This window comes from Oncorhynchus mykiss, chromosome 10 (assembly GCF_013265735.2).
Source record: "Oncorhynchus mykiss isolate Arlee chromosome 10, USDA_OmykA_1.1, whole genome shotgun sequence".
NCBI lineage: Eukaryota > Metazoa > Chordata > Actinopteri > Salmoniformes > Salmonidae > Oncorhynchus > Oncorhynchus mykiss.
In genome coordinates this window covers 6,757,660-6,768,125 of record NC_048574.1, presented here as the reverse complement: position 1 = coordinate 6,768,125, position 10,466 = coordinate 6,757,660, and the positions used below count along the sequence as shown (strand labels likewise).

Genomic DNA, 10,466 nt, shown 5'->3' with positions numbered 1-10,466 from the left:
AAGATCCAGGCAGCCTCTCGTTTTAACAATAAATGATCAAAGTCACCCCCTCTCCTAGGGAGGGTGACATGTTCGATGCCAATATAACGCAGAGACGAAATCGAGTGGCCTGCCTCCAAGAAGTGGGCTGCAACTGGATAAGTAAAGTTTTTACACCTAATGGTGCTACGATGCTCTGAGATACGTACTTTTAATTCGCGCTTTGTTTTACCTACATCATTTTTACCACAAGGACAAGTTATAAGATAAATAACTGCCTTAGTGGAGCACGTAATAACACCTTTTATTGGGATCGATTTCCCTGTTTGTGGGTGTTTGAAGGATCTAGATTTATAAGTGCCATTGTATTGAGCACAGCCATTACATTTGTAATTTCCATCCAGTAGCGGGCGCAAATAGACGTTGTTCAGGAATATCTTGGGGTGGTAAATCAGAGTTTACCAATTGGTCTCTGAGATTTCTGCCCCGCGAGAATACGACCAAGGGAAGGTCCGAAAACACATTACCGAGACTATCATCGGATTTTAGGATGTGCCAATGTTTGTGAACAATTCCCTTAATTTGTTCAGAGCACAGTTAACCCACTGTTCCCCTGAGCAAGGCAGTTAACCCACTGCTCCCTGGGTGCTGATGCCGTGGATGTGGATAGGGCCAGCCTCCCTGATACATTTCAGTTGAACAATTGACTAGGTTTCTGGTGACACCACCATTTTGCCACATGCAGTTTGCCACATCTCCTTCGCATAGAGTTGATCAGGCTGTTGATTGTTGGCCTGTGGAATGTTGTCCCACTCCTCTTCAATGGCTGTGTGAAGTTGCTGGATATTGGCAGGAACTGGAACCCGCTGTCGTACACGTCGATCCAGAGCATCCCAAACATGCTCAATGGGTGACATGTCTGGTGAGTATGCAGACCGTGGAAGAACACATGTTCAGCTTCCAGGAATTGTGTACAGATCCTTGCGACATGCGGCTGGGCATTATCCTGCTGAAACATGAGGTGATGGTGGCGGATGAATGGCACGACAATGGACTCAGGATCTCATCACGGTATCTCTGTGCATTCAAATTGTCATCGGTAAAATGCAATTGTGTTCGTTATCCGTAGCTTATGCCGACTCATATCATAACCCCACCGCCACCACGGGGAACTCTGTTCACAATGTTGAAGTCAGCAAACTGCCATACACGTGGTCTGTGGTTGTGAGGCCGGTTGGACGTACTGCCAAATTCTCTAAAACAATGTTGGAGGCAGCTTATGGTAGAGAAATTAACTTTAAATTCTCTGTCAAAAGCTCTGGTGGACATTACTACAGTCAGCATGCCAATTGCACACTCCCTCAACACTTGAGACATCTGTGGCATTGTGTTGTGTGACAAAACGGCACATTTTGTTGTCCCCAGCGCCTCCAACACTCTACTCAGCAAATTGGGAGCAGTCTATCACAGCGACATCTGTTTTGTCACCCAAGCCCCATATACTACCCACCACTGTGACCTGTATGCTCTCGTTGGCTGGCCCTCGCTTCATATTCGTCGCCATACCCACTGGCTCCAGGTCATCTATGAGTCTTATCTAGGTAAAGCCCTGCCTTATCTCAGCTCACTGGTCACCATAGCATCACCCAGCACTGCAGCAGGTATATTTCACTGGTCACCCCCAAAGCCAATTCCTACTTTGGCCGCCTTTCCTTCCAGTTCTCTGCTGCCAATGACTGGTACGAACTGCAAAAATCACTGATGCTGGAGACTCATATCTCCCTCACCAACTTTAAGCACCAGCTGTCAGAGCAGGCCACAGATCACTGCACCTGTACATAGCCCATCAGTAAATAGCCCATCCAACTACCTCATCCCCATACTGTTATTTATTTGATTTGTTTTGCTCTTTTGCACCCCAGTATCTCTACTTGAACATTCATCTTCTGCACATCTATCACTCCAGTGTTTAATTGCTATATTGTAATTATTTCAACACTATGGCCTATTTATTGCCTTACCTCCCTTTTCCTACCTCATCTGCAAACACTGTATATAGACTTTTTCTATTGTATTATTGACTGTATGTTTGTTTATTCCATATGTAACTTTGTGTTGTTGTCTGTGTCACACTGCTTTGCTTTATCTTGGCCAGGTCGCAGTTGTAAATGAGAACTTGTTCTCAACCTGCTTACCTGGTTCAATGAAGGTGAAATAAAAAAATAAAAAAGCCCAAGGTGCATCTGTGTAATGATCATACTGTTTAAACAGCTTCTTGATATACCACACCTGTCAGGTGGATGGATTATCTTGGTAAAAGGAGAAATGCTCACTAACAGAGATGTAAACAAATATGTGCATAACATTTGAGAAAAGCAAGCTTTTTGTGCACATGGAAAATGTCCGGGATCTTTTATTTCAGCTCATGGGACCAAAACTTTACATGTTGCGTTTATATATTTGTTCAGTGTGTATATACAAAACCTCAGAAAATCTCCTTTTTTGACTGCATTGGGCCTTTAATGATTGATTTGTTGTAGTTTCAGTCTCTCTCTCTGATGTTCCTCTTTTGTTATCTCATATTTTTATTTAACTAGGCAAGTCAGTTCAGAATAAACTCTTATTTACAATGACGGCCTACCAGGGAACAGTGGGTTAACTGCCTCATTCAGGGGCAGAATAACAGATTTTTTTTACCTTGTCAGCTCTGAGATTTGATTCAGCAACCTTTCGGTTACTGATCCAACGCTCTAACCACTAGACTACCTGACCTTGAACTCGACAATGATGGGTTCTGACTTATAAAATTTAAATATCCTTTATCAAGTCACTGAAGGAGAGAGAGGGGGAATGCAGAACGTTTACATTCTGTCAGAACATGGTATTGTTAGACATCAGGTATCCTATGGAAAGGAGAAGGGCCACAGTCTGCTTTCAGGTGTTGGGCTGTAATTTTAAATATTGGCTACACCAGAAGTTAATGTCTATCTGTAGGAGGAAAGCATGTGTTGGAGTAAATTAAGGTTGGATATGAGCCAGGGACTTGGAATGTTACTGAGTAAGGGGAAAAAGGCAATCACAGGGTTGCGGTCATTGATAAGGGTGGAGAGTTGTGGATTAGTGAGGAATGGGTACCGAGGTCAGGTCACAGGGAGAAGGAACACATCACTTAACTTCCTGCCTAGCAACAAATATGTCATGTTTAGAGAAAAGGAGACTTCACATAAAGGGGGGGGTATATACTTGTGCTGATGCGAACATGTCATTGTCTATTTCGCTGTCTGACCCATTGGGTGACTAAACTTGGTTTGAACTTTTCCTAGTTGTCCGGTAGTTTTTATCTCTTGTTTGTTTAGAACCTAACAACAATAAATTAAATGAGAAAATCTAAAAAGGGGCTCTTTAGATAGGAGAGCAGAATGAACAGCTCTCCACCCTTATCAGTGACCACAACCATGCGATTGATTGCCTTTCCCTTACTCAGTAACATTCCAAGCCCCTGGTGTCATGCCCATATGGGGACACAGTGGTATGTGCACAATGATTATGGCTCTAGATTGCAGGGGGGAAAAGCTGTTTCAGGAAAAATTCTTTAACCTGTGCTTTGTGCTCCCGTATATTTGTAGGGCTCATTACGCACCTGGAGATTGCAATACTCAGCTCAGCTAAGAGCACGAACGTTTCAGACGCAATACATTTCAAATTGAGTCACGACCGCTTTAACACAGCTCCCGATGACGCGCCAGAGCATGTGATCAGTTTGTGCCGCGCTGTGATTTTCTATTGGTCCCTCATTTCACTAGAATACCGCCCACAGGCACTGCCGCCTCTGATGCCGCGCGATTGCCAGCAACATTGAGGGAACTCGATTAATCTGCCCCGTATTCCCGGGTAAAACTTGTTTTGTGCCAGGTGAAAGTTGAATGCATTAGTCTTGGGAATCGTGCTGTATCCCGGGCGTGAGCCAGGTGCCCCGTTCAATGCCCACGAAGTGAAGTCTGCTCAAAACAAAAGTGATGTTATTAAGCAAGCGGAGTAATGAGTAGGATTGTGTATTTTCACATGCAACAATTATTGCTTAATCTGCCTTCCCAATGTAAAATTAGTTAGAAAATTATAACATATATTTTATGGAAAATAGATGTATGTTTCTGGGCGATGCACCATGTTGACTCATGATTAAGTGGCGTAGATCACGGTTCCATTTTAGACAGGCACTCCTCCCTCACCACCGCTTTTGCCCGTTCATATCACGGACCATATCCTAATAGAATCCACCCATTCTAGAGGCACCGATCTGTCTTGATTGGCTTTGGTGTGGGTGTGTGCACGCCATTGACGCGGCTACACAACCGCGCTTTTACCTGTCATAAACTTTCATTGGCTATTCCGCAGTTATTGGTACGGATTCTCTCTCACCATTGGTCTAAATGCATGCTTTACTTTTGCTGATTGGTCGAAGCATAGGTCATCGCTCGTGAATGCGGAAGTCGTGTAGTCTACTGAGTCACCGTTGTATCAGCTGATTCTTTCTGAGTGAGTAGCTATCCCGATTGTATTTTTAAAAATAAACGAACATGTCAATTTAAAAAAAATAATAGTGTGTATTATGTTGCACGGCGACTGAGAGATATGCTGTTCCTTACCAATATTTTGACATTTGCCAGTGTGCTTAGCTAAGACCAGTCCAGTAGACCTCGAACCGCCTCCCCCTCCTAGCAGCCGGTGTGTTTGATGGGGCATCACCACTCTCACTAACGTTAAGCTCGTCGAACCTGGGCTAAGGAAAGCCAGCTCCTAGTTTTCAACATTTCCGTCTTGTTGCACCTGTTTGGTTCTCTACCTACATTAGTGAACTAGGTATTTTATCTGTCAAACTGTACTGTTTTAGCGTGTTTTTATATGCTTTGTAGTACCAAGCTACTCTGAGCCTATCAAAGGGTGTGTTCGTAAATTATCTCCAGTGTGTCATGAGTGCGCTCTCTGGGTCGCTCGTTAATTCACAGAGTTGTCAAATGTTGTCTTTTTTAAATTCAGACCATTTCGCCCTCGGGTCGTTCAGAGCGCATCCTGGATGCTTTGGCGGAGGACTAGGGTTGATCCGAGCGTTTTGTCCTCATGTCTGTTTCCAAGCACCCAAGTTAACTGGCTTGAGTTGCCTAACTTGCAAGCTACTTTTAAAAATGTTTTTTTTAACACCTTTATTTTATAAATGAGAACAGCAATGTATCAACCTACGTGAAAGAGGGCCAACCAACTTTCTGGTAGAGCATGCAGTGATGAGTACTAAAATTGTTGCCCATAATAAATCAAATCAAATTTTATTTGTCACATGCGCAGAACATGCGCCGCAGTGCGCTATGATAAACTGCTTTTAACAGCTTTAAATAAGTGGCCGCTGCGTTCATATAGATGTTGCCATAGTCTAGGACCAATGGGAAAATCGACTGAATCATCTGCTTTCTACTGTTTAGCGAAAAAGTTTAGATAATTATTTGGGTCAGACATGAATGAGAGAACACCTGTCTCTGACCCTAGCAGAGCTGTTTTTAATGTTGTGAAGAGCGTTAGACTGACTGTGCTGCTGGCAAATATATTATAATATTTTGCTGACGGTGGTCATATTCAACGGGTGTTGCACTTTCGTAAATTCATCAGTTATTTTGGGAATTTTTGAGTGCACCTTTTTAAATAAAAATGTAAACAATTATTTAACCTTTTATTTAACCAGGTAGGCCAGTTGAGAACAAGTTCTCATTTACAATTGCGACCTGGCCAAGATAACGCAAAGCAGTGCGATAAAAACAACACAGTTACACATAGGATAAACCCTAAAAGTCTTCGCTTACAAAACGTTTATTGAATGAAATGGGTAAGTCATTTAGGTGACTTACCCAATGGTCACCTAAATGTTTTTCGCCACTGAGCAAATTTCCGGTCTACTGATGGCAAACTTGAACGTTGTGAAAATTCAGTGCAACTTCCGGTTTGCGTTTATCGCGGTACAGAGGCTTTAAGTTAGTTTTAACAGTAGGTTACTGTGGCTATTTGATCAAACGGTAAAGCCTACCAGAGTGGCCTACCATCAAAACCAATTGAGAAAATACATCCTGTAACATTTGAACACGGAAAATAACTGTTCTATCGTTCAGCCAATGTTGTATTTTTTTTTTTTGTACCTTTTATTTAACTAGGCAAGTCAGTTAAGAACACATTCTTATTTTTAATGACGGCCTAAGAACAGTGGGTTTAACTGCCTCGTTCAGGGGGCAGAATGACAGATATTTTACCTTGTCAGCTTGGGGATTCGATCTAGCAACCTTTCGGTTACAAGTCCAACGCTCTAACCACTGTCTGGAACTCTATCGGAGGGCTGTGAAACCATTCTTCCATAATTTGTTGTCAATGGTGGGGAAAATGCTGTCTCAAGCGCTGCTCCAGAATCTCCCATAAGTGTTCAATTGGGGCGGCTCCCTGCCTCCCCAATGTAGGCCTACATTCCATGAGACTTTTAATGCATGGCTTGACATTTAACTTGTTTATCCACTTGTTCTTCAGACAAGGATGTGACTGAACGTTTTGATGCAAGAAACCACTTTACAAAATAAAACGTATCATTATTCCCATACCATTTATTAGAGAGAATATGACAAATTATGCTACCCTGTGCTCATTGGCTACTTAGCTTATTCAAGTATGTCTCAAAATACAACACTACCCCTTTAAGACAATTTTTTTTTTTTTTTTTACCTGACTCACTTTTCAAAGATGTGTAGAAATGCACACGTTTTGTGATCTTCCAGAAAGCAATCACCCCCTAGTTATAGATAACTACAAATGATCTATAACTTGGCTAATAACTCACTAACTAGCGAAGGATATAAACACATGTACAGCTCTGATTGGTTATGGCGCACCGGTCTGTGTAGAGTACAGGCTGTCAATGCGATAGAATCCTAATCGGATGCATTCTGCGTCCAACAAAATCTCTTGCCTACTTGTCACCGTGTCTAAACGCATATGGGACACAATTTGAGGGATTTTAAATTTATATTATTAGTAACCAATCAGATCAATAGGACTGTAGATGTTTTCAAAGTGAGGAGAAACAGACAGGAAATGTTTATTTTGAAAGGAAACAAAACAAACCATAGTTTGTTTTGTCTCTGAATGTTTATTTGAAAGTTGCTAATATTGCATTGATTCGATCACAATTCCCACAGTAAAGGGAAATGTTCATAGTGTTAACTAACGGGGACACGTCTATAAAATTGTGTGAAGTTCAATCTCCTGCTTCTCTGGGCATACTTCTTCTGCCAGCAGTCCAATAGAAATTTTGGTTTTGCTCTACTTCCATTCTGGTTCTTTAACATCCCGTCATGCTTAGGGTCATATATGAAAAATGCTGGGCAGGGCATTCTTTTGGCTACCATGGCTATGCCCCCCCCCCCCCCATAAAGCGACAATGTCCCCATCCACAGGGCACAAGTGGTCACTGAATTGTTTGATGAGCATGAAAGCGATGTAAGCCATATGCCATGGCCGTGTCAGTCACCAGAGCTCAACCCAATTGAACACTTATGGGAGATTCTGGAGCAGTGCCTGAGACAGCATTTTCCCCACCCACTGTCAACAAGACAACAAATTATGGAAGAATGGTGTCACAGCCCTCCGATAGAGTTCCAGACAGTTGTTGAATCCATTTCAAGGGGCATGTTCTGACTCGTGGTTGCCCAACTCCCTAATGAACACTACTTTATGTTGGAGTTTCCTTTATTTTGGCAGTTACCTGGTGTCATACGTGCGAGTCGTGCCCCACTTCTCCACCCCTCCATGTGTAGCCCCGGGCCTCTTTCCCTCGTGTGGTATACAACATACCTGCTGTGTTATGCGGTGCTTTATTGATGGCTCTGATCCTGTTACAGGTCAGACTACTCTTTGAATAGCCCATAGACATGTTTTGAAGCTATTTTAAGTTGAGGTCGACCGATTTTATGATTTTTCAACATCGATACCGATTATTGTAGGACCCCCCCAAAAAACTGATAATGATTAATTAACATTTAAAAATGTTATTTAAAATATTTTTGTATTAATATATATATTTTTAAATATAATAAAATAAAAAAAAAGTACATTTTATATAATATTTGCCTCCCGGGTGGCGCTGTGGTCTAGGGCACTGCATCGCAGTGCTAGCTGTGCCACCATAGACTCTGGGTTCGCGCCCAGGCTCTGTCGCGACCGGGAGGTCCGTGGGGCGACGCACAATTGGCCTAGCGTCGTCCAGGTTAGGGAGGGTTTGGCCGGTAGGGATATCCTTGTCTCATCGCGCACCAGCGACTGCTGTGGCGTGCCGGGCGCAGTGCGGCAGTGTGTTAAGAAGCAGTGCGGCTTGGTTGGGTTGTGTTTCGGAGGACGCATGGCTCTCGACCTTCGTCTCTCCCGAGCCCGTACGGGAGTTGTAGCGATGAGACAAGATACCACGAAAAGGGGGGAGAAAGGGGGGAGAAAAGGGGGAGAAAGGGGGAGAAAAATAAATGAGTATAATATTTGTAATGACAACAATACTGAATGAACACTTTAATTTGAACTTAATATATAATACATCAATAATGAAACATGTTCAATTTGGTTTAAATAATGCACAAACAAAGTGTTGGAGAAGAAAGTAAAAGTGCAATATGTGCCATGTAAGAAAGCTAACGTTTCAGTTCCTTGCTCAGAACATGAGAACATATGAAAGCTGGTGGTTCCTTTTAACATGAGTCTTCAATATTCCCAGGTACGAAGATTTAGGTTGTGGTTATTATAGGAATTATAGGACTATTTCTCTCTATACCATTTGTATTTCATTTACCCGTGACTATTGGATGTTCTTATAGGCACTATAGTATTTCCAGCCTACTCTCGGGAGTTGATAGGCTTGAAGACATAAACAGCGCTGTGCTGCAAGCATTGCAAATGCAGTAAAGTGTGAATGAATGCTTATGAGCCTGTTGCTGCCTACCACCGCTCAGTCAAACTGCTCTATCAAATCATAGACTTAATTATATCATAATTAACACAGAAATACGAGCCTTTGGTCATTAATATGGTCAAATCTGGAAACTATCATTTAGAAAACAAAACATTTATTCTTTCAGTGAAATACGGAACCATTCATTGTTTTGTTAAACGGGCGGCAACCCTAAGTCTAAATATTGCTGTTACATTGCACAACCTTCAATGTTATGTCATAATTCTGGAAAATTAATTGCGGTCTTTGTTAGGAAGAAATGGTCTTCACACAGTTCGCAACGAGCCAGGCGGCCCAAACTGCTGCCTATACCCTGACTCTGTTGCACAGAACGGAAGAGAAGTGACACAATTTCCCTAGTTAATATTGCCTGCTAACATGAATTTCTTTTAACCAAATATACAGGTTTAATATACTTGTGTATTGATTTTAAGAAAGGCGTTGATGTTTATGGTTAGGTACATTGGTGCAACGACAGTGTTTTTTTTTTTTTCCGCGAATGCGCTTGTTAAATCACCCGTTTGGCGAAGTAGGCTGTGATTCAATGATAAGTTAGCAGGCACCGCATCGATTATATGCAACGCAGGACAAGCTAGATAAACTCGTAACATCTTCAACCATGTGTAGTTAACTAGTGATTATGTTAAGATTGATTGTTTTTTTATAAGATAAGTTTGATGCTAGCTAGCAACTTACCTTGGCTCCTTGCTGCACTCGTGTAACAGGTGGTCAGCCTGCCACGCCATCTCCTCGTGGATTGCAATGTAATCGGCCATAATCGGCGTCCAAAAATGCTGATTACCGATTGTTATGAAAACTTGAAATCGCCCTAATTAATCGGCCAACCTCTAATTTTAAATTGGCTAGCCTAAAATGTTGAGAGAACGAAAATCACATTTTGTATTGTAGCTAGCCACCCACCCACCTCTTGTCATGGCAACAGTCAAGAGAATGTCATGTGAACTCTAACCATCAGCTTGTGTGAATGTATGAGACTAAAGTGCAGCTTTAAATAATGTTTTCAATAATATTGGCGTGGGAGAACTGTATAGGTTTATTAATAGTTTTACTACTTGTATCACTGTGTTTTTGAATATTTCCCCCATCGCTCTGCCCACCGCTCTGCCCACCCACCGCTCTGCCCACCCACCGCTCTGCCCATCGCTCTGCCCACCCACCGCTCTGCCCACCCACCGCTCTGCCCACCCATCGCTCTGCCCATCGCTCTGCCCATCGCTCTGCCCACCCACCGCTCTGCCCACCGCTCTGCCCACCCACCGCTCTGCCCACCCATCGCTCTGCCCATCGCTCTGCCCACCCATCGCTCTGCCCATCGCTCTGCCCACCCACCGCTCTGCCCATCGCTCTGCCCATCCACCGCTCTGCCCACCGCTCTGCCCACAGTTTTGCCCACCGCTCTGCCCACCCACCGCTCTGCCCACCCACCGCTCTGCCCACCCACCGCTCT

At 43.1% G+C, this 10,466-nt stretch overlaps 1 protein-coding gene across 3 annotated transcripts in view; it reads left to right on the top strand.

The window, feature by feature from the left end:
• Positions 1 to 4,384: 4,384 nt before the first annotated feature.
• LOC110519104 (myotubularin-related protein 4) overlaps positions 4,385 to 10,466 on the top strand; it is a 112,415-nt gene continuing 106,333 nt past the window's right edge. For 2 of the 3 annotated variants that reach the window (XM_036989589.1, XM_036989583.1), the window contains exon 1: positions 4,385 to 4,515. The gene's annotated coding sequence lies outside the window, so the exon portion shown is untranslated. The remainder of the gene's footprint in view (positions 4,516 to 10,466) is intronic. The other variant, XM_036989584.1, reaches the window with a different exon arrangement.